The sequence below is a fragment of the Orcinus orca genome, chromosome 10, assembly GCF_937001465.1.
Source record: "Orcinus orca chromosome 10, mOrcOrc1.1, whole genome shotgun sequence".
NCBI classification, from domain to species: domain Eukaryota; kingdom Metazoa; phylum Chordata; class Mammalia; order Artiodactyla; family Delphinidae; genus Orcinus; species Orcinus orca.
In genome coordinates this window covers 46,254,304-46,279,204 of record NC_064568.1, presented here as the reverse complement: position 1 = coordinate 46,279,204, position 24,901 = coordinate 46,254,304, and the positions used below count along the sequence as shown (strand labels likewise).

Genomic DNA, 24,901 nt, shown 5'->3' with positions numbered 1-24,901 from the left:
ATAAATAGACTCACATTGGGTGTGCTGTCTTCTTTCACTCCACACCACGTGCCATTCATTCACGTTGTGTATAATTGTACTTCGTTCATTTTCATTGTATTATACTGTGCCACTGTGTCAATATACCACAATCTGATTACACTTTATTTGGTGTTATGGGCTTTGAGGTTGAAGGTGACTATGAATAAAGCTGCTACGGATATTCTTGCCAGAGTCTTGTTTTTTTGTTAACTTTTTGAGATCACTGTACATCCACATGCAGTTGTAAGAAATTATACAGAGAGACCTGGGGTGCCTTTTACCCAGGTTCCCTTGGTGAGAACATCTTGCAAAACTACAGTACAATATAATAACCAAGATATTGGCATTGATATAATCCACTGTGGACCTGGTTCAGGCTTCCCGAGTTTTATTTGTACTCATTTGTAAGTTGAGTTCTACACACTTTTTGTAATTTTTATTTTATTTTATTTTTATAAATTTATTTATTTATTTTTGGCTGCATTGTGTCTTCGTTGCTGTGCGCAGGCTTTCTCTAGTTGTGGCGAGCAGGGGCTTCTCTTGTTGCAGTGCATGGGCTCTAGGCGCGGGGGCTTCAGTAGTTGTGGCACACAGGCTCAGTCGTTGTGGCTTGCGGGCTCTAGAGCACAGGCTCAGTAGTTGTGGCGCACAGGCTTAGTTGCTCCACGGCATGTGGAATCTTCCCAGACCAAGGCTTGAACCTGTGTCCCCTGCATTGGCATGCGGATTCTTAACCACCTTGCCACCAGGGAAGTCCCAACACTTTTTAAATTTTTGTCCACACCGTGTGACTTGCAGGATCTTAGTTCCCCAACCAGGGACTGAACCTGGGGCCACGGCAGTGAAAGCACTGAATCCTAACCACTGGACCACCAGGGAATTCTGGTGTTCTACACACTTTTTATCACTCATGTAGGTGTACTTGCCACCAGTCAAGACACTGAACATTTCTGTCACCAACAGCCCATGAGGAACACATGAGCAAACTTGACAGTGAATCACATGTTGACAGCAATTTTTTTTTTAATTTTTTTTTTTTGTGGTAAGCGGGCCTCTCACTGTTGTGGCCTCTCCCATTGCGGAGCACAGACTCCTGACGCGCAGGCTCAGCGGCCATGGCCCACGGGCCCAGCCGCTCCGCGGCATGTGGGATCTTCCCGGACTGGGGCACGAACCCGTGTCCCCTGCAGACAGCAATTTTTTGAGAGACCCAGAGCCACCCAGCCAGGTCACCCTGGATTCCTAATTCTCAGAAACTGTGGGAGATAATGTTTTGTGGTTTTAAGCTAAGTATTGAGGTAATTTGTTTTACAGAAATAGATAACAAATACAAACACCTACATCAGACCCTCGTTAAAAATGTAGGTCTCTGAGCCTCACCTCAGGCGTAGAACCTGCCTTGTATAAACTCCTCCAGGCAATTCAATCACTATTCTGCCACTAACTTCACTCCATTTATTTCACCCTTTGTCCCAGCCTAAAAAGTGGGTACAATCATGCCTACCTATGAGTGTTTTTGTTTTTGCTTTGTTTGATGTTTGGGTTAGGGATGACGTACATACAGCAGGGTAGCAGGCCCCCCCTGGTGCCCCATCCATATCTCCTCACCATTTCAGAGCACACCTGGCGGGTGGTGGGAGACTGCAAGTCCCTGCATTGCTTTGTGGGAAACCTTCCTCTTGCCTAGAGCTCATTTTGCTGCCTCAGCAGCAAGCTTGAAGTGCTGGGGATTTGACACCCTCCCTGCCCCCCCAGCCAACGACTGACGCAACTGGTGTATAAACATCCCGGCTCCCTTACCTCTCTGGTAGGATGGCTCTGAGTCCCACAAGTCTCCAGCAGAATTAAGTCACCCTCACGTAGAGTGGTAACTTGCTGGATAATACACCGTTTATTGGCTGCCTCCCCTTACCCGGATCACTCCCTATAAGCATTGTCTTCATGGCCCAAATAAACTACTCCCACCCATGTCTTTGTCTCAGGGTCCGCTCCAGGGAGAGAGAAACTAAGACAAGTACCTCACAGAGTGTCGCCACATTGTATGTGCTCAGTTAATGCTTTTGACTATATTTAAACAACTGCATGTCTGGTTGGTTAAAAGGACATGGGAGAAAATTTCCACACTAATGACAAACTGAGGTATTTGCAGTGTCGAAAATCCAAAGATATCTATCCAGACTCTCAAATATACAGTCGGTTACAAATCAACAACTATAACACCACCACCAATTTTAAGAGGAAACAAAGTGGTAATCAAGCAATACACAGGAGGGGAGACCAAACAGCCAACAAGTATGTGAAGAGTAGTTCCAGGTCAGCAGTGATCAGAGGAATTCAAATTCAAACAAGAGGTCCTCTCACACCCAGCAGAGAGGCTAAGTTAGAAATGTGGGGAGGTGGGAACCCTGCACTGCTGGGAGGGGAAAGCCGCAATCACCTCACTGGACAGCTTGCAGGCAGCATTTAGCAAAATGCAGAATCCATTGTCTCCAACACCCAGCAATCCCACTCCTGGGCATGTAAGTCCCAGGGAAATTCTCACATAGTACCAGGTGGTTTATCACGGTGTTTGATGTTGGGGATTTGGAGGCAGGCTGGTAAACTGTGACCTGGGGAAATGGATAAGTAACTAGGTCCCCACCCCTAATGGGACACGGACCCCAGAGCTCCCAGGGGAACAGAGCCAACTGGGAGCCTTCCCTCCGTGGGATGTTGTTTGATGCCGCACATTGCACCCCTGCCCAGCTCCTTCCCTGCCGGGTCCCACTTCCCTGGCCTCTCCTGGGTTTTCCTGGGAGCATTTCCCAGTGACACACTGCATGCAAAGGCTCTGCTTTTGAAGAACCAGACCTGGGACATCCCTTGGCTGTACGTGCCAGAGCCTGAGTTCAAATTCAGATTCAACTATTCACTGCATAAACTGCCTCAAACAGAGCATCACCCTAGCAGAAACAATGACAACAATATAACAGCAAACCCCCATACAGACGGAAGACCTAAACTACAACCCTTGCCAATGCCTAGAACTCTCGCCAATGCTGGCTGTGAGAGTCCCCATCCACAGGCCACCTGGAGCTTTAACACCGCTCCGGGAGTCCTGCAGACAGACAGATGCTGGTGTGTTCTCCTCTGACAACATGCCCGGCAAAATTATGGTAGAGAAAGTTGCTAGAGTTTTGGAAGCTAGGGAGGCTTTCCTTAGCCTAGTGATTATTTTTTTCTTTCAAACCTCTCTTGCGAAGAGGGTAAGTTAATTCATCAGCCTAAAGTTCTGTGCTAGATTCCGTTGCTCCCTCTCCTGCAGCCAAAGGAAAGTGTGCATCGTTTTTAAAAACTAATTATTTACTTATTTTTAACATCTTTATGGGAGTAGAGTGTGCGTCTGTGATGTGTGTGAGTTAACCTCTTCTACAGTTCCTCCCACTCACCAACAGAAGGAAAACGATACCCATGAGGGACTTGCTGTTCATACCTTCTTGCACCAAAGCGGTGCTGAAGCAAAGGCCAGCGCAGACAGAGCTTTTTCCCTGTCTCACCATTTTGGGGCAATTATCCCAGAATAGGGAAAACAAAATAGCACCCTTGTTATTATAACCTTACGTGGAAAAGAAAGGAATGTGTCCGGTGACTGTCACCATGGACCTGAAAATCCACCTACCCAGTCTTCCTTAGAAATGCTGGATCCACGAATTTGAGGAACGGCGCTCACTTAACCCTGCCCCTGCCCTCCAACTCTCCCCCAGCCACACCCCTCCCCCACCGCGCTCTCCACGCACAGCCAGAGAACTTTCGTGGAAAGGCTTTGAAGATGGCTCCTGAGGAAGATGATGTAGGGATTATGTGAGGGAAGGGGACCTCAGAGATTGGCTGAAGTAAAGAGAAGAGTTTAGAACATTCTTTATTTTACTTGGGGGGAAATTCTACTGTGCAAAGCTAAAGCCATATTCTAGGTTCCTCCTTCCTCCGGCTGACTCAGAAGCAAGCACCTTTCAGAGGGACAGGGCCTTCTTCAAGAGCAGTTACCATCACAGATTTGCTTCACTGGTGGAGGTTTGCATCAAGAACAAACTTTAACCAGACAGACCCCTGATCTGGCCTTGCTTACACACGTTGAGTACTTTGTTTGCTTCCCGAATACTTCTTGTTCTCATCCCTCCGTGAACATGATGGGACTGCACTCCTGGGGCCCTCTGGTTGTTTGAGGACACGTGAGCAATTCTAGCCAATAAGTTGCAAGGGAAAGTGACATTTAATTGCCAGTGCAAGGTCCTCCAGAGCCCTCTTTTCCCCCTGGTGTGATGACTAGTGATGTTCAAGATGGCGGTGCTTCCTTTAGACTTTGATTCCTGAATGACCACTATGAGCAGAGTCTTCCCATATCTGTAATGACCCACAGTGGACATGTGAGTAAGAAATTAATCTTTTTTTTTAACATCTTTATTGGAGTGTAATTGCTTTACAATGGTGTGTTAGTTTCTGCTTTATAACAAAGTGAATCAGCTATACATATACATATATCCCCATATCCCCTCCCTCTTGCATCTCCCCCCCCCCCGCCCTCCCTATCCCACCCCTCTAGGTGGTCACAAAGCACCGAGCTGATCTCCCTGTGCTATGCGGCTGCTTCCCACTAACTATCTACCTTACGTTTGGTAGTGTATATATGTCAATGCTACTCTCTCACTTGGTCCCAGCTTACCCTTCCCCCTCCCCATGTCCTCAAGCCCATTCTCTACCTCTGCATCTTTATTCCTGTCCTGACCCCAGGTTCAACAGAACCTTTTTTTTTTTTTTAGATTCCATATATATGTGTTAGCATATGGTATTTGTTTTTCTGACTTACTTCATTCTGTATGACAGACTCTAGGTCCATCCACCTCACTACAAATAACTCAATTTTGTTTCTTTTTATGGCTGAGTAATACTCCATTTTAAGTCACTGGGTTTTTGGGGTTCTTTGTTACTGTGGCTTAACCAAGCCTGTCCTGACTGATACACCCTGTAATCTGTAGTTTAGATAACTAAATTCAATGGCAGTTGATGTTGTATTTCCTAAAGAATGTAGATAAATTATAACTAAATATGTAATAATAGGGAGATATCCTTAGGAAAAATGTCTATCAACAAATGGGAGGGCATTCCCTGGAGATCCAATGGTTAGGACTCTGTGCCCTCACTGCCAAGGATCCAGGTTCGATCCCTGGTCAGGGAAATAAGATCCCACATGACATATGGCATGGCCAAAAAATTTTTTTTTAATTTTAAGAATGAGAAAAAAAAAATTAAAGAAGGGCAAAAACTGATGTCAGATTATATTAAAAGATAAAAGCAGGCAACTTGAAGGGACAGAATTTGCCATGTGGATGAATTTTACCAGGGATCTGGCTGGCTCCAGAGGTGTCTCTATTGGGAGGAGGATTTGGGCAATAAAAACACCAACACAGGTTATATTGCCCAAATGTTGGAGACCCAGAGAAGGAAGGAACAGTGTAAAATTGCTACCAACAGAGCTACGGCACCTCCTTTGCTGTTACCAGCAGGAGTCAACCAGTCAACGTCACTCAGAAAATTAGCACAGTGAGAAAGACACGATTATATGATACTCATTTTCCCTTTGTTAGTTATTAATGAAATCCTAGTTTTGTTCTGATTAGCAATGGTTTCTATTTAAAAACACTCCTTTTTCCAGACTCCCTTGCAGCTAGAGATGGTCAGGAGACCAATTCTAGCCAATAGGATGTAAGGTAAAGTGTACCAGGTGGAATTTCCAGGAAAGCTATCACTTCCCTAACGGGACAGACCCGGGTAGCTCATGCTTTCTCATTTTGCCCTTCCTCCTAGCAGAAACAAGAAGTGATGCCCGGAAATGCTGCATCCTGTGAACATAAGGATAAAAGTCACAGACGCAAAAGAGTGGGGCAGAAAGATGAAGCAAGCCTGGGTCTCTGGCAGCAGCACTGTGGAGCTGCCACATCATCCCAGTACTTCCTCCTGAGAAGGAAGGAACAGTGTAGAGAGAAAGTCGATTCCTGCATGCTTATGCTACCCAGGCAGGTATCTGTTACACACAGCTGAACTCACTCCTGACCAGTACGTCTGGGAACCCCCAATTCACAGCTAGGAGCTGACCCACAAATGTGTCTTGTTTGACCAGCACAGTGTTTGAAGCAATGGTATTTAAAAAGTGGAACCTAGGGGCAGGACAGGAATAAAGACGCAGACGTAGAGAATGGACTTGAGGACTCAGGGAGGGGGAAGGGTAAGCTGGGATGAAGTGAGAGAGTGGCATGGACATATATACACTACCAAATGTAAAATAGATAGCTAGTGGGAAGCTGTCACATAGCACAGGGAGATCAGCTCGGTGCTTTGTGACCACCTAGAGGGGTGGGAGGGAGACACAAGAAGGAGGGGATATGGGGATATATGTATGCATATAGCTGACTCACTTTGTTGTACAGCAGAAATTAACACAACATTGTAAAGCAATTATACTCCAATAAAGATGTTTTTTAAAAAAATAATAATAATAAAAATTAAAAGTGGAGAACTGCATTCAAAATCCAGATTTCTGGGGCTTCCCTGGTGGCGCAGTGGTTGAGAGTCAGCCTGCCGATGCAGGGGACACGGGTTTGTGCCCCAGTCTGGGAAGATCCCACATGCCGTGGAGCGGCTGGGCCCGTGAGCCATGGCCGCTGAGCCTGCGCGTCCGGAGCCTGTGCTCCGCAACGGGAGAGGCCACAACAGTGAGAGGCCCGTGTACCGCGTACTGAAAACCTGAAGAGTATGGAAATTTGGGGCTTATATTCCTCCACGGCTGAGCAGTCCTCCTGCCCCTATGACCCCTTCTAATTTAGGGGAGGCACCATATCATCACCCCTGAGCTGATTTTCTCACAAATCCCCCAGACCTGCTTCCTCTACTGTGTTATGTGTGTGCTCCCAGCAGCCACAGGAGCTGGTGAGCCTTGGGTAGCAAAGAACCCGGGTTAGCTGTCCATCTTGGTTTGGACCCCTGATCTCAGTCAGTTATTCAACATCTGAGCCTCTGTTTCCTAACAGATATAACAATACCTACCAGAAGGGATGGTGTGGGGTTAAAGGAGAAAATGTGAAAGCATTTCGCATGTTATCTGCTATTTTAAATAAATCACATCACAGCTCCTCAATAAATATGAGTTCCTGTCCCCTCCTCTGTAGGTTTTAGACACCAATCTTCCCACGAGGGAGTAACTCAAGGATGTGACTGCTCAGGGATTAAACACACCAGATGTCCCTTTTGGGGGTGACATGCCTAATTTGGTGACTACATCCAGCCTCAAATTTCTGACTTACAGGAGGGCTCCCTGGCAGAAGCTGCCTCAAAAACATCAGAGTTGGAGTCTGAAAACTTCAGTTCAGTGAACATGGGCCTAATGTGACCCAAGGGTCCTCCTTCTGGCCCCCCCCCCTTCCACCCTGGGACATTTGTCTGTGTCCCTTCTCCATCATGGTCTCCTAGGGTTGAATGGTTTTTGCTAATCCAGGGCTGCACCCCTTTCTCTGCCCTTCCTAAGCCAGATGAGGCTGGGGGTTGGAGTTAAGTTGAGGTGGGAGAGAAGGGGGAGAGGAGACGGGGGACAAACAGACAGTGGCTGACCGAGGGGCACAGTCACGGCATCAGGCGGGAGGTTCCGAGGGGCCCTAACTCTCGTCCCCACCTCCCCGACTCCCACCGCTGCATCTGTGACACACCGTGTCCTCACAGCCTCCAGTCCAGTTCCCGGTGTAAAGCCACCCCTATCCTCCCCGCCTCTCCTGACTCAGAGAACCCTGGTATGGCTCCCGGGCCAGGCGCCTTCAGGAGTTCACTATCCTCCATCCTGACTAGATCCTACTTCTCCCTTGTTGGGTGGGTTACCCTCAAGCTACCAGTGCCCAGGCCCACACGTGTGCCTCCTAAGTCATATTTTTCTCCACAGAAACCTCCCTACAGCCGCAGAGACATATTCGCACTTGAATAGCACCATGTGGGAAAGCTTTCACACCAGCAGGACCAGAGAGTGACGTTTACGGTTGGACTCGGGAACCACACGACTCCACCGAGGGCCCCCTGACCCCCTAGCGGTGACTGCCCAGAGGGGTGAGGGGGCCTCAGAGGCTGCCTCTGACCCTGGTACCAATGTGACCAAAAAATCAGGATCTCAGGCCTGTCCACCAGTCCCGCTCCTGGAAGTGGAGGGGCAGGTGGCATTGGGAAGTGGGGAGAAACGATTCCCCCCCCCACACACATCCAGCTGGCAGAACGGGGGCTCATTCCTCTGAATCCCAGGGTGGAGGCAGTCAGCAGCTGTGATTTCTCACAAGCACCAGAGCTGCAGGCACAGCCTTCCTTACCCGGGCTCCAGCCCTGTGGAGAACTGGGCAATCTGTAGCCCTCACTGAAGGTTTTTGGTAAGAGATTTAGGCCAGTTACTAATTAGCCATAAATCCTAAGAAATCCCATGATCTGTAATATCGAAGTTTCCCTGGAGACCCTCTGTATTGCCTTTTGCCACAGCCAGGAATGATGAGGTTTCTTTGTGAAACCCCACCTATGTAAGATAGACAGATAAAATTGAAAATAAACATGCTGACCGCCACTTACTGAATTTTTCTGTGTGTGTTAAATATTTACACGATTTCCTCACACATAACTTGAAACTTCTTCACACTTCTCATAACTTCTCCCAACAGGAAGGGCTGGCCGCTCCCATCCACACCCCAACGCCAGTGCCCAGGGTGACCCCTGCTACCTCTGTGTGTGCGAGGCAGCCACGTGCACCCATTCACTCTTTCACTTGTTCACTGCACACGTCTTACTCTGTGCTACTTTCCAGATGTTGGAGGAAAACGCTATGAACAAGACCAACAGAAAAACTAGCCCCAGGGATCTTCTACTCCGTGGGTAGAGAGAAAAAATGACGACCTTCAAAGAGTGATGAGGGCTATAAGGGAAACAAGCAGGTGCAGGAGGAACTGTGGGCAGAGCGGGGAGGGAGAGTCTCTCTGACCTTGAAGCATGTCTCTTCAAGGTGACCTTTCCTTCCTTCACTCCTTGAAGCAAGAAAGATTTACTGAGCATGTACTCTCTGCTGGGCATTTGGCCCTGGGGATACAGGATGAAGAAAAGAGGCCAGGACACCTGCCCTTGTGGTGCTTGCATTCTGGTAGGAGAGACAGAAAAATGAGTAAGATAGAAACTTTGTCAGATCGGATGAGTGTGGTGAAGGACCACAGAGGAAGGAACAGGAGGCGATGTGCTGGACATGGCCAGAGAGACTCACCAGGTAGCAAAATGTCCATCGATGGATGAATGGATAAAGAAAATGCAGTGCATATATACAATGGAATATTCTATTATTCAGTATTATTAAAAAGAAGGAAATCCTGCCAGTTGCAACAACACGATGCATTTAGCAGATATTATGCTAAGTCAATTAAGCCAGACAGAGAAAGGCAAATACTGCCTGCTACTACTTACATGAGGAATGTAAAAAAAAAGAAAGGCGAACTCATAGAAACTGAGAGTAGAAAGGTGGTTGCCAGTGGCTGGCGGTGGGGGAAATAGGGAGAGGTTGGTGAAAGTAAAAGGGTATAAATTTTCAGCTATGAGATGAATAAGGTCTGAGGATCTGATGTAAAACGTGGTGACTCTAGTTAATAGCACTGTATAATTGAAATCTGCTAAGAGTAGAGCTTAAATGTTCTCCCACACACAGAAAAGGTAAATATGTGAGGTGATGGATATGGTAATTAACTCACTGGGGGAATCATTCCACAATGTATACGTATATCAAATCAGCATGTATGCTTTAAATATCTTACGATTTTATTTGTCAAGTAGACCTCCGTAAGGCTGAAGTGGAAAAAAAGAACAGACAAACGGGAGGGAGCCACAGGTGAGTGGGGGCGCAGCCTTCCAGGCAGAGTCCAAAGGTGCTCTAGGTAGAGGCGTAGAGGGTTTTGAGATAAGAACTAAGAGAGAACGCGTCAGCCGTGCAAAGAGCCAGAGCAGAGAGCCCTGGGCAGAGGGAACAGCGTGAGGTGTGTTCAAGGAAGAGAGAGGGTCCAACCAGGAAAGCAGAGTTGGCAGCTCTTAGTGGAGATCTTCCTCTGCCCTCTCCCCTTGGGCGGAAAGACTCACTGCCTCTTCAGAGTGTACTCACTGACGGAGCTCCAGCCACATTAAGTAACAGTTAGTCTAGTAAGAAAGACAGTATTTTAATATCCTCAGCAACCGCTCAGTGCCTGGAGCTTAGTAGGTGTTTGTAAGATGAATGTTTGTTGACTGACTGACGGACTGACTGGGAGACGACAGGCTACTTCTATCTGACTACAGACAGCCTAAGAGGAGTAATTTCTGGTTCTAGCTTTACTCTCTGCTCTTGATATTTTCCCTTGTGAGACCCTATTCCCCTGAGGCAGAAAGCAGCCAAGACACCAGCATATTCCTCCCTTTGAGCGTCCTGCCCGTGGCCGGAGGAAAGGCAGCCGGTGTACGCACTCCTGTGTGTAGTTTCTCTCCTGCCCAAAGCGCCAGTCATGACCCCACCTCAGTCCTAACTTTGTTCCAGGGTTTTCTGCCTTTTCTGGTCCTACCATCCCTCAAACCGCCAGCTCCTGGCCCTTCCCTGCCTCCTACTGCCTTTTACTGCACAGAGGAGGCAGAAGCCATTGGAGGGAAGCCCACAGCCCCTCTCCCGCCCCATCCTCTGCGCTCTGGAGAGGGACCTTCGGCCCGAGTCCCCATCTCCTCTCAGTGCTTCACACACCAGTAACTCTCCCCTCTCCACTGCAACCTTTCACCGCCACACAAACATGGTCTTATTTCTTCTCTTTAAAAAACAACGACCCTCTCCTAGCCCCACTTCCCTCCCAGGTGTTACTCCATTTCTCCTCCCCTTCGCAGCCCCGTCCTTGAAAAGCAGCGTGTAATTCTGTGAGGGAACGAAATCGCCCGCCCGCCTCGGCCCCGCAGGAGGATAACCACTTGCCTGAGGCGTCTCACAACAGGAGGTCCCGACAAGGAACACGGCGCTGCAGCGGAAAACTAACCAGCAAGAGTTGGGAGGGGCCGGAAGAGGGCGGAGACGACCAACCTCCCAGAGTCCTTTGCACCGGAATCCATCTTGGCTGAGAGACGCGCGCGCCACCTGGAAGGACCCTGAGTCAGACTACAGGGTCAAGCAAGCGGATGGGCCAGAGGCAACCCGGAAACCAAGCCCATTACCGTGAAGCCCGAGACTGCGAGGCACATGGCAGAGCATTTCTCCTGCATTCCCTAACCCAGCTGCTCTCCGCCCAGGCGCTCCTTCCCAATAAAGTCTCTTGCTGTGTCAGCACGTGTGTCTCCTCGGACAGTTCATTTCCGAGCTTTGGATAAGAGCCCACTCTCAGGCCCCGGAAGGGGCCCGCCTTCCTGCAACAATTCCTTTCTCCAGCTCGCCTTCTGCGCATCTGCTGTGAGCTAGTGCCAATCAGCCTCTCACCCCACCCATCACAGGTCACCAGAACACCCGCGCCCTTGCTGGTGCCAGGACAACTCTGGGTCGAGCCTGACAGATTTGCCCCTCTTTCTTGCCCGATACACTTGCCTTCCAGGATCCCACATTCTCTTGGCTTTCCCTGCCTCCCCAGGTCCCCCTCATCCCTCTAACATCTACACACTGAGGAAGCCCCAGGGCTCAGTCTTTGGACTTCTTTTCTTTTCTATTTATACTCACTCCCTTGGTGACCTCATCTAATCCCAGAGATTTCAGTGCCACCTACATGGAGCCCAGTACTCTTTTTTTATATTATGCAGCTACCTACCCAGCCTCTTCACTTGGAGGTTTATCAGTCAGGATAAACTAGATTACAATGCAGATGAAACAACTCCAACGTCTCGGCGGCTTAAAACCACAGAGGGTTATTTTTTGCTTGTGCTTCCTGTCCACCACATGTCAGCTGGGACTTCTATTCTTATCCGTCAGGGACCCCGGGGCTGATGGAGGCTCTACTCTCATGAACGGCCATCATAACACAAAGCCTCCGAGCGTGGCCCAGCAGGGAAGAGAGCATGAAGAATCGTGCATTTTCTTAGCCCCCAACTTCTGGCATGTCTAGCTAGTGTCCTCTCTGCTGTTACCTTAAGCAAGGGTTATAGGTACTTACATGCACAAATAAATGTCTGCTTCGTAATCTTTATACACAGCAATCCACACCCTCCAGCAATGGAGTTAACATTACCACAACCTGCTACACCTAAGAGGGGGTTATAATAAAGTCTTGTAGGCAGTAAAGGATTGTACCTCCACAAGGGATGGCTTTCACCAGTGAGGTGCTACTCGTTCAACAGCCAGCTCTCCAAGAAACCGAAAAGCCCTGATTTGTACTGTTTGCCAATTACCATAGTGTAAATACCCGCGCCACGGCTGATTTGAGGTCACCAAGATTCTAACAGCCAGCTCACAAATTCACTGAATACTTAATCAGTGGCTCGCGTGAGCTGAAGCAGTGGCTCTTGTGAGCCAGCTCTGTCACACCACTGGTTTTACCCCAAACTGCTTCATCACACCCCTTGACCTACCTGTCACTCATAAAAGGCTAAACAGGTGGTCCAGGGCTGGTAAGGTGACCCCACAATTGCCAGGTGACCCGAGGCTCCTTCTATCTGAGTACTCTGCCCCTCTTGACATGTGGCCTCCCCCCTTATGGTCTGGATGGCTGCTTCTGCCCCCACCATCACATCAGCATTCCAGCCAGCAAGAAGCCAGAACATGGGAAAGGGAGGTATGCTCCTTCCCTTTAGGAGCATGGCCTAGATATTGCACACACCACTTCCACCTTTATCCCATCAATCAGAACGTATTTAGCTAGCAGCAATAGAGGCTGGGAAATGTAATCTTTCATCCAGACAGGTATGTGTCTGGCTAAAAATTCTAAATCTATGTTAAACGGGAGAATGGGGTATAGTTAGTAATCCCTGTCAAAAACCATAATAACCCTATGAGGTAGTCACTATTACCCCCATTTTAGAGAAAAAAAGACTGAGGCTCAGAGTGTTAACTACCTCACCCAAAGTCACTCCACAGTGAGTGGCAGAACTGAAAAATCCTGCTGTTTCTGACTCCAAAGCCTGTGCTCTTTCCACTATATTATGCTCTTTCCCTCCAAGAAGTGAAGTTCATCCGATGTTACCTCCAGATACTGCAAAGGAGAGCACAGGCTGAGGGTGGGGGGAAAAGGGGCCACACAGATCATCTGTTATTGTATCTGAACCCACAGACTCAACCCTAGTGGCATTTGGGATGGTGGCTATGAAGTGACATGGAGTTGCTAAATGGCCATACGTGTGGTACCGTGCTGGAGCCGGCTCTTCCCTGCCCCATGAGAACTGCTTATTAAATGTTCAGGAATTTCATGAGCCGGCTGTTAAACACATCCATTATAAAATTAGATTATATACATTTACAATTAAATGATATTAAAAACAAAGGTAATAAATTCATCACTCCCTAATTATTTCACTACGTTTTTCTGTTCTCTGTGCTTTGAGGTTATTTATGTTTATTGTATCGGAGTGGTGGATATACTATAAAACAGTGAGCTGCTGCCCATCTCTTGTGTTCAGTAATGTCACCTTAGTAGCTTGATATCAGCCATGGGGGGAATGTTTATAACACGGAAATCGGCAAAGGCTACAAATCAGAGCTTTCAACCACTTACTAGCACACCAGTACATGCATGTGCAAAGGTGATACTACTGGGGTAACGGGAAACTGCTTGGATTGCGTTAGAGAAGACACACACTGCTTTCTGTCTCTTCTCTGGTATTCTGACCTCTCGTTAAAAAGACATGCATAAGAAAGTTTCCTGATGGTATTTTTATTATTAACACTTTAAGTTTTAGGTTCACTTGCAGTTCTATTAGTTTTTTTTAAAATTTAATTTATTTTTTTATACAGCAGGTTCTTATTAGTTATCCATTTTATACATATTAGTGTATATATGTCATTCGCAATCTCCCAATTCATCACACAGTTCTATTAGTTTTTTGTGTGTGTGGTACGCAGGCCTCTCACTATTGTGGCCTCTCCCATTGCGGAGCACAGGCTCCGGATCCGTGGCATGTGGGATCTTCCCGGACCGGGGCACGAACCCGTGTCCCCTGCATCAGCAGGCGCACTCTCAACCACTGCACCACCAGGGAAGCCCTCTATTAGTTTTTGATGCTCTGTTATTAGGTACATACACATTAAGGATTGTTACTCTTCCTGGATAATTGACCCCTTTGTCATTATGAAACGCCCTTCTTTATTCCTGATAACTTCCCTTGCTTTGAATTCTATCTGCTCTGTCTGAAATTAATGCAACTACTCCTGCTCTCTCTTGATTCGTGTTAGCATGATAAATTTTTCTTCATCCATTTCCTCTTTATCTATATGTATCTCTAAAATGGGCTTCTTGGGACTTCACTGGTGGTCCTCTGAGCGACCATTGCAGGGGGCACGGGTTCCATCCCCAGTCAGGGAACTAAGATCCCACATGCTGCACAGCGGGGCCAATAAAATAATAAAATAAAGTGGGTTTCTTGCAGACAACAATATAGCTGGGTCTTGTTTTTTGATCCATTCTGATATTCTCTGCTTTTAATCGTTACACTTAGACCATCGATCTTCAAAGTGATTTTTTATCTGGTTGGATTAATATCTGCCATATTCTTCACTGTTTTCTAATTGTCGCCCTTGTTCTTTATTCTTGTCTTCCACTTTTTCTGCCTTTTGCAGTTTTAATTGAGCATTTTACATGATTCCATTTTCTCTCCTTTCTTAGAATACCACTTATATACTTCCTTTCTTACTTTTAGTTGTTGTCTTAGAGTTTACAATATATGTTTACAGCTAATCCAAGTCCACTTTCAAATATTATTAGTATACTACTTCATGGGAAGTATGAGTACCTTATAAAAACAATCATCCTCTCACCAAAATAGGTATACAAGGAACGTATCTCAACATAATAAAAGCCATTTACAACAAATCCACAGCCAACATAGTACTCAACAGTGAAAAGCTAAAAGCCTTCTCACTAAGTTCAGGAACAAGACAAGAATGCCCACTCTCACCACTTCTATTCAACATAGAATTGCAAGTCCTAACAACAACAATCAGACAAGAAAAAGAAATAAAAGGGATCCAAATTGGAAGGAAAGAGGTAAAACTGTCACTACTTGCAGATGACATGATACTCTATGACATAGAACTTTATAAAGTCTCCACACCAAAACTATTAGAATAAATGAATTCAGCAAGGTAGCAGGATACAAGATTAATATACAAAAATCTGTTGCATTTCTTTACACTAATAAAATCATTCTATTTCCTCCCTCCCATTCCTTGTTTCATTGCTGTCACTCATTGCATTTATATATTGATATAAGCATACATAAGCATATATATGTACATAAGACAATTATACATCAGCAAATACATTTTTGCTATTATTTAAATTTATCTGTTAGATCAATTAAGAATAAGAAAAATAAAAGTTTTTATTTTACCTTTATTCTTTCTTTGATGCTCTTCCTTACTTTAGGTAGATCTGAGTTTCTGACCTATATTATTTTCCTTCTTAGAGAGGAAAAATGTCTTTTAGCATTTTCTTGCAAGGCAGATCTACTGGCAACAAATACCCTCAATTTTTGTCTATCTGAGAAAGTCTTTATTCATTCATGTTCGAAAAATAACTTCACAACGTACAGAATTCCAGGTTGGTGGTTTCTTTCTCTCAACACTTTAAATATTTCACTTCACTCTCTCCTTGTTGCATGGTTTCTGAGAAGTTGGGTGTAATTCTAACTTTTGTTCTTCCATAGGTAAAGTGCTTTTTTTCCCTTGTCTTCTTTCACGATTTTTTTCTTTATCTTTGATTTTCTGTACTTTGAAAATGATATGCCTAGGTATAGTTTGGTGTTTTTATTGGGGTGGTGGTGGAATTTATCCTTGTTATTCTCTAAGCTTCTTGGATCTGTGGTTTGATGTCTGAGATTATTTTGGAAAATTCCCAGCCATCATTTCTTCAAATACTTTTTCTGTTCTTTGCTCTTCTCCCCCTGGTATTCCCATTACACGTTATACTTTTGTAGTTGTTTCACAGTCCTTGGATACTCTGTTCTGTTTTTGTTCTTTTCGCTTTTTGGTTATTGAGACATCCTCAAGTTCAGAGATTCTTTCCTCAGTCATGTCCACTCTACAAAAAGCCCATCAAAGACATTCTTTATTTCTGTTAGTATTTTTTAGTCTAGTGCTTCTTTTACGGTTCTTTCTTAGGATTTCTCTGCTTCCATTGCTCATCTGCTCTTGTGTGCTATTTTACCTGTTAGAGCCCTTACTATATTAATCCTAGTTGTTTTAAACTTTAACATCACTGCCATGTCTGATTCTGATGCTTATTCTTTCTTTTCAAACTGTTGTCTTTTGGTATGCCTTGTATTTTTACTTCATAACCAGACATGATGTACTGGGTAAAAGGAACTGCTATATTCCGTTAAAAAAAAAAAAAAGGAACTGCTATAAATAGGCCTTTAGCAATATAGTGGGGAGGGGCAGTGTTCTATAGTCCTGTGATTAGGTCTCAGTCTTTCAGTGAGCCTGTGCTCCTGGTCTGTGAACTTCACAAGAGTTTTTTTCTTTTCCTCTTCGGTGGGACAGGATGGCTTGAGTGGGCTGGAGTTGGGTATTTCTCTTTCCCTGGGTTACTCAGGCTCTGATAACTCCCCAGCAGGCAGGTTAGGCTCTGGTTAACTAGTTTCTCCTGGGGGCAGCCTTGTTAAGGCATATTGCAGAGTGGTATTTTCCCCTCCACCTGCCAGCCTCCTGAGTAGGTTTTTCTCAGATATTTATTGTGGGAATACTGGTAGAACTCCTAGAGGTAAATCTCACAGTGTCATGGAGTCTTTTACCCCTAGACTTTTGGGGTTCCCCTGGAGTTTTTTAACTCTGAGTTGTCCACAATGAGCTCTCAATTACCTTGAGATTTTCCTACCCAGGCACTGGTTCCCGCACTGGTTTCCACTCATGAGTCTCTGCTCAGCTAAGCCAGCACTCCCTGTATTCACCTGTCTGCCGCTGCCATCTTGGGGGGCAGTGGTTTGACGGTGTCCTCCTCTCTTATGGATCCAGGAGGAGTTATTAAGTCTGTTCAGCTTTTTATGTATTGTTAGAACAGAACGGTGACTTCCAAGCTCCTTACATGTGAAGCTGAATCACTAAAATCTCTGCATACATAGAGAGAGAATTTCTGAAAAACAAAGTATTCAGGGATTGACATAGAAAAATGATTTGGGCTGGTATTCACATCCCTATTGTTACGTGGTCCTTGTAGCTTTCTGAGGCTTCACTCATGGCTGCTTGAGCCCTGTTCCACCCCTTCCATTCTCACCAGAAGCTACCGTGCTGATGTGGATAAAGTGCCCTCTTTTTTCCCAGACGTCGGAGGCAGGAGCCAGAAGGAAGTTGTGATGAGTGGGGACAAATGGCTCCCCCTGCCCTTTGAATGGGTAAGGTCAGCTTCCCTCTCAGACTGTGAATCAGGTGATAATGTGGTGCCCCTGCCCAGCGCTGAATTCATTCTGTTGCCTGCAAGCAGCTGGGGGCAGGAAGATGAGATGTATAGCCAGGCAGAGGCATGAGTATGACTTGGCCAGGGCAGGAGGATGCTAGTTCCCCAGGAATCCACCGTCCAAGAGCTCTGCTTCTCCCTTATCAAGACACATGTGCAAGCACCCACTCCTCACCTTCAAAAGAAAGAACAAAAACCAAAACAAGCATTAAAGATGGGGAGGCCCCTGACTCATTTTTCTGTGCTGAAAACAAAAGCAGCCTGGAGTAAAATACTACCTAGAATGCAAAGCTGGGCTCCCTCAGCCCCTAGTTGCAGCATTTCTGTCTCCAAGGTCTGTCTTTGCCGTCCAAAGACTTGTTCTGGTCTGGCAAAGGGTTCTGCAGCAAGGATCGCCTGGCAGCATCCACATTTGACCCACATGGCCAGGCTTTTATGCCCCTGGCTGGCTCAGGTGCCGCATGTGCTGGCGTCCCACCTTGGGTGAGGCAGATGTGAAGATGCTCACGGCTTGCATCCTGCAGCTGGACAAGTTCTTCCCCAACGGGACTCTGGACCGCTCAGTTCCACGGGTGCTGCACAAACCTGTAACATGCTGACGCCATGTGCGGGTCTGCAGCTCTCAGCAGGGCTTTACCTTCCCAAACTGACAAGGGTTTGGTTATTCCCTTCACCACTTCCAGCTGTGCGGCCTGAGCACAATTACCCATGAGTGAATACATTGTTGGTATTATGTTGAGCAAATGTATCTTTTTGATCCATTTATAAGAAAACTAAAAGTTTTTTACTTTACCTTTACTTATTCCTTCTTTGATGCTCTTCCTTACTCTATGTTGACCTAAGTTTCTGACCTATATTATTTTCCTTCTTAGAGAAAAATGTCTTTTAGCATTTTCTTGCAAGGCAGATCTACTGGCAACAAATACCCTCCACTTTCGTTTGTCTGAGAAAGCCTTGATTTCTCTTTCACTTTTGAAAAATAGTTTCACAAAGCACAGAATTCTAGGTTGGTGGTTTCTTTCAACACTTTAAATACTTCACTCCACGCTCTTCTTGCTTGCATGGTTTCTGAGAAGTTGGATGTAATTCTTAACTTTGTTCTTTCCTAGGTAAAGTGCTTTATCCCTCACTCTAAGCCTCTGATTCCTTTTTCATAAAATGAAGTGTCCAGCTCCCCAGATCCCAGGATCAAGGCCTTTTAAGAGAAAAATCCATCAAGTCCCCTCCCTCGGCGATTCCCTGTTCCCCGACTTAGGCCTCAATGGTGTCCCGGAACCTCCAGGGGTGTTAGCTTCCTATTGCTGCTGTGCAGATGACTACAACGTTAGTGGCTTCAAACAACACACAAATTCACTGTCTTCTAGTTTTGGAGTTCAGAAGTCCAAAATGGATCTCTCTGGACCAAGATCAAGATGTCCATAAGGTTATGCTCCTTCCCAGAGGCTCAAGGGGAGGATTCATTTCCTCGCCTTTCCAGCTTCTGGAGGCTGCTGTTCTCCTTGGCTGGAAGCCCTGTCCTCTGCCTTCAAAGCCAGCGGTAGCTAGTTGAGTCTTCTTTACATCACTGTGATGCTGACTCACCTGCCTCCCTCTTCCACATTTAAAGACCTCAGTGATTACATAGGGCCCACGTGGGTCATGCAGGCCACTCTCCCTATTTTAAGGTCAGCTGATTAGCAACTTAATTCCATCTGCCACTCAATTCCCCCTGACCATGTAACAGTACATCCACAGGTTTCAGGGATTAAGACATGGCCTTTTTTTAATGATTTTTAAAAATTTATTTTATTGAAGTATAATTGATTTACAATGTTGTGTTAATTTCTGCTGTATAGCAAAGTGATTCAGTTATACATATACATACATTCTTTTTTTTAAACTTTTTATTTTATATTGGAGTATAGTTGATTAAAAATGTGTTAGTTTCAGGTGTACAGCAAAGTGATTCAGTTATACATATGTATGTGTCTATTCTTTTTCAAATTCTTTTCCCATTTAGGTTGTTACATAACATTGAGTAGAGTTTCCTGTTATACAGTAGGTCTTTGTTGGTTATCCATTTTAAATATAGTAGTGTGTACATGTCAATCCCAAACTCCCTATCCCTCCCCCCGACCCTTCCCCCAGTAAACCATAAGTTCGTTCTCTAAGTCCGGAAGTCTGTTTCTGTTTTGTAAATAAGTTCATTTGTGTCCGTTTTTTAGATTCTGCATATAAACGATACCATGTGATATTTGTCTTTCTCTAAGACATGACTATCTTTGGGGGAGCCCTTATTCTCCATCACACAGGGTAAGGTCAGAATACCCTCCCCAGGGTCATCTCCATACAATATAGCCAGAGGGGACTTAGTCAAAAATAAGTCAGTCAGTCATCCTCTGTTTACACATCTCCACTGATAGTAAGAAAAATATCTTTTAACCAAATCCCTAGGCCTGGACTGTCTGGCCCCAGCCTCCCCCTTTGACCTCATCTCAGGCCACTCTCTCCTCCTGACCTATCAGGCTTCAGACAGTTCATCACCCCCGCAGCCCCCGCCCCAGCCTCATCCTGCTGCCTGGCCTCCGCAGGGGCTGTTCCCTCTGCAAATGTTCAATATACCTCAGCCTCCCAGTCTTGGTGTAAGTGTCGCTTCCTTGGGGAGGGCTCTGACCTCCCTGCTGAGGCTCTCCACCTCTCCTCCCTCTGAATTTGCTATGACTTAACAACTAATCACAAGTGAAAACTGCCACGGGGACAGTGTGGTAGGTAGATTGATTCCCCCCACTTCAAGCTGTCCACATCTAAATTCCAGGACCTGTGAATATGTTACCTTAGTGGCAAAGGGGCTTTGCATGTGTGATCAAGTTAAGGCTCTTGAGATGGGGCGATTAGCCCGGATTATCGGTGGCGGGGTGGGGGGCAATGTAATCCCAAGGCTCCTCATAAAAGAGAGGCAGGAGAGTCCGAGATCAGAAAAAGGAGATGGGAAGACAGATCAGAGGTTGGAGTAACGGGTTACACTTTGAAGATGGAGGATGGGGCCACAAGCCAAGGAATGCGGGTGGCCTCTAGAAGATGGAAAAGGCTAATAACAGATTCTCCCCTGAGGCCTTGAGAAGGAACCAGCCCTGCCCACACCTTGATTTTAGACTTCCCACCTTCAGAATCATAAGGCAGTACGTTTGTGTTGTTTTAAACCACAAGTTTGCAGTAATTTATTACAGCAGGAAGAGGCAGCTCATCAAGACAGAAGCTGAATCTGTGTCTGCCCAAGCCTGGGACAGTGCTTCCTATAGAGCAGCGGCTCAATAAATCTTTGATGAGTGAACCCGGCAGCTGCTAGTGAATAAAGCACCCTGCGGACAGACGATAACAGCCCCCAGCTCTTCACTGCCCTCCACGTGTCCTCTTCCTCCACCATCACAGTTCCCAAAGGATGAAATGTGGGTAACACTTCTCAGAGTCAGCATAGGAAAGACAAAAAAGGAAGGCTAGAAAAACAGGCTGCGATGTGGGGAGGGACCCAGAGATGCTGCCTAGCTTCCTACTCTCGAGCCTGAAGGGATCACAAATCACAGCCCGGATGCCTCTGGTACCAAGGAAGAGGCTGTCTTACAGTGAAGACTTTCTCAGGTCACACAGCCCATGGGGCTGAGCAGGGAGAGTGTCCAGGGCCTCTGACTGGGAGGGGGGTGCCCTTTGAGGGACATGGTCACAGGCTCACAGCAGGGAGTCACCTGGCCAGGTTATGGTGGGGGAAACCTCTGCTGTACTGGATGCACAAATAAATGAAGTTCATGGCTACAATTTTGACAACTGCTTCTCTCATAGGATAGGAAAGCAGCAAATCAACAGCTGTGAGTGTGACAAGAGGTGGGTGGGATGGAGAGAATGAACTGGAGGGGGCAGGGTTTTCAGGAGGGAATTCAAATGTATCCACAACGTTTATTTCCTTAAAAATAAAAGAATCTGGGGACTTCCCTGGTGGCGCAGTGGTTAAGAATCCACCTGCCAATGCAGGGGACACGGGTGCGAGTCCTGGTCCAGGAAGATCCCACATGCCGCAGAGCAACTAAGCCCGTGAGCCACAACTACTGAGTCCGTGCTCTAGAGCCCACGAGCCACAATTGCTGAAGCCCGTGCGCCTAGAACCCGTGCTCTGCAACAAGAGAAGCCACCGGAACGAGAAGTCCGCGCACCGCAACTAAGAGTAGCCCCCGTTTGCCGCAACTAGAGAAAGCCTGTGCACAGCAATGAAGACCCAACGCAGCCATAAATAAATATATTAAAAATAAATTAATTAAAAAAAAATAAAAGAATCTGAACGTAGCAAAATGCTAACGTGTTGAATCTAGGAGTGGGTTATATTATTCTGTCCTTTCTGTGTTTAAAATATTTTTAAAGGGATAGAAAAATGGAGAAAGAACTGCTCTCCGATGTGATTTCATAAATGAATCACACAAACCCTCCATCACACACACACTGGTTTTGACAGAGGCTCATGGTCCATCCCCCTCTCCCTTTCCTCCTATCACTAAAATAATTTTCTCTGTTATGTACAATTTATATAATCACAGTAGTCAGGGCTTTTAGAAAATTCCATGAGTTTTCTTATCAATTTAATTATTTCAGCACATTGTTCCTTAATTAACTTTCATTGAGTTGATGTACTTTTATAGTCCAAAAAAGGTTTTTAAGCTCAACAAAAAAGATTTGTAGAAGTCTTGAACATAAAATTGCTTGTTTATATTGAAATTCTAGTTTTAAGAATATTTATCTCTATTTTCCAATCTCCCTGCCAGCTCTCAGCCAGACATAAACTCTTTTAATATTTTGTATGTTTCCTTTCGACTGCTTTAAGTGCAGGTGAAAATATGTGATTTATACAAATTTGTATTCTTCGTTCCCCTTTAGACAGCACCATAAGCATTTTATCCTATCATCAAGAACGTTTTCTAAGTGTAATTTTAGTGGATTCTCCACATTCATTTTAATAGATACCATGAATTGTTTACACACCCGCTCCTTGCCAGCATTTTGCATATTCTGGCATTTCCTTATCACTGTAGTGTGAGGCAAACATGTTTGGGTGTCAGCCTTTGACCCCAACTGTTTTTCTCATGGCAGTTTCCTAGAATTGGAGTTCCTAGGCAAAAGGGTACACAGTGTTTTAAGGTTCTTGACATCAGCTGCTAAACTGCCTTCCGGAAAGGATGCAACAGTGTGATATGGCCACCAGAGAGAGTCTTTGCTCCAGCCAGCTTGGAGAGAATTTAGGAAACCTATCTCAGGGGTTTAATTTGCTTTTCTTTCATCGTTAGTGAACTTGAACTTATTCCCACAACTGTTTTGAGCACTTTTATGTCTCCTCTTGCCTATCCATAGTCTTTGCTCACTTTCTCTCTGGGGTCTGCATGTTCTCCCCATCACGGGTATCAGCCCTTTATCTGCTAAAGACAGTATCCTTTTGTCTATTCTATCTTTGAAGACCATTTGCCCCAGTTCACCATTTGCTTCTGCCCCAGGTAAACAGATCTGGGCTGTGATTCTCTGGATTTGCCTGTCTCTCCAGGTTCTGAGTGGCTGTTTGCCCTGTGACCTCAGTTCTGTGATGGGTCCAAGAAAAGTCACCGACTTTCAGTTTTTTAAAGCTTTTTCTTCAGGATGGGAGTAATGACTTCCAGATTCTTTACATGTCAGAGCTGAAACCAGAAGAGATTTATTTTTTCAGGAAATTTTAAACTCTGAATTCAATTTCTCTAATGGTTAGAGGACCATTCAACCATTAAAGAAGTTGAATTTGTAACCACAAAGCTCCCCACAAAGATCTCCAGGCCTCTGCATTTCACTGGAGGAGTCTACCAAACATGAGGAGTCTGATAACTTTGATTTGCTTAAAAAAAATGCTGTCTGGATGATTTTCTAGATCTTAATCCTCTTTACATTAGCACAAATTTTCATTTTAACGTAAAATGTATTTCTAGTTTGTGTGTCTAGTTATGTATTTGCATCTTCAGTACTGACCACTAGAATATGGGCGCAGTTATTCTGACTTTGCGTCCTTAATCACCATATTCATTCTGTGTATTTTAGCGTATTTTCTTATTCTTCTGTTAGAAGCTTTAATTCCCTTTCCTTTCTCTTTTCTATATGCTTTATGACTTTGCTGATGGAATTTTAAACATGTGCAGATAGAAGTGAATGATCCCTTGTACCAACTGCCTTTGAGAGTGGCCTGACATGGCTCCTTTGGATTTTCACCAACATCAATGAAAATCAAAACAAAACAAACACCACCACCACCAAAACAGCAAGACGACTCTTCTTTTTAATTTTTTGACAGGAAAGTAGGATTTATTGGTAGGCACGAGTAATGAGGGGACAGCACCAAGGCTCTCGTGAGCGCAGGGCCCGTCATCTGTCCAGAGGGCCACGATTAGGGATGTATATGACCCCACAGCCATCCGGGATGAGCCGCTTTTCTGCCACCATGTTTTCAAATTCACCTGCATTAAACTTAGTAAATCCCCACTTCTTGGAGATGTGGATCTTCTGGCCGCCAGGTAACTTGACCTTGGCCCTGTGGAGGGCCTCAATCACATGCTCCTTGTTCTGCAGCTTGGTGAGGATGGACTTTATGACTTGGCCAATGTGGACTCTGGCCACTGTGCCCTGGGGCTTTCCAAAGGCACCTCGCATACCCGTCTGGAGCCTAGACTGGGGACAGCGTGCCAGTCATGACGTCCACTGGAAAGGGCTGTCTCCAAGGTCCCTTAGGGCAACAGGCTGAATACACTATTGAGGAGGCTGCTGTTTGCAGCCATTGCACACTGGGAAGACAACTCTTAATCACTTTCCTGCTTTGCCATAGTTACTCCATTCAAGGGCTGGATTCCCTAACTTTGTATCTGCCTGGGGAGGGGCATGTAGCTGGTGCCATGTTTAAACATTGCACTGGGGGCTTCTGGAGGCAGGTCCTAACCAAGCGCTCCTGGTTTCCCTCTTCTGGACTGTAGCACAGTCAGACACCCAGGACAGGAGCAGAGGGGCAGCGTGGGCAGCTTGGGGCAGTCATTGCAGCTCTGCTCTGGGGACAGTAATGATCTCTGGAGGTCCCCTATGCTTGGATTTCCAAACCAGCCTGTATGTTTAAAGCACCCAGGAAACTTGTCGGATCCAGATTTTTGGCCTCCCTGCCAAGAGAATCTGATTCCATAGTCTGGGCCTCAGAACTTTTAACAAGACCCTGAGGTCGTTCTGCTACATTACCAGTTTCA

General features: G+C 45.8%; 1 pseudogene; it reads right to left on the bottom strand.

The window, feature by feature from the left end:
* Window positions 1–24,379: 24,379 nt before the first annotated feature.
* Window positions 24,380–24,492, bottom strand: LOC117195883 (uncharacterized; annotated as a pseudogene).
* Between the last annotated feature and the right edge of the window lie 409 nt (window positions 24,493–24,901).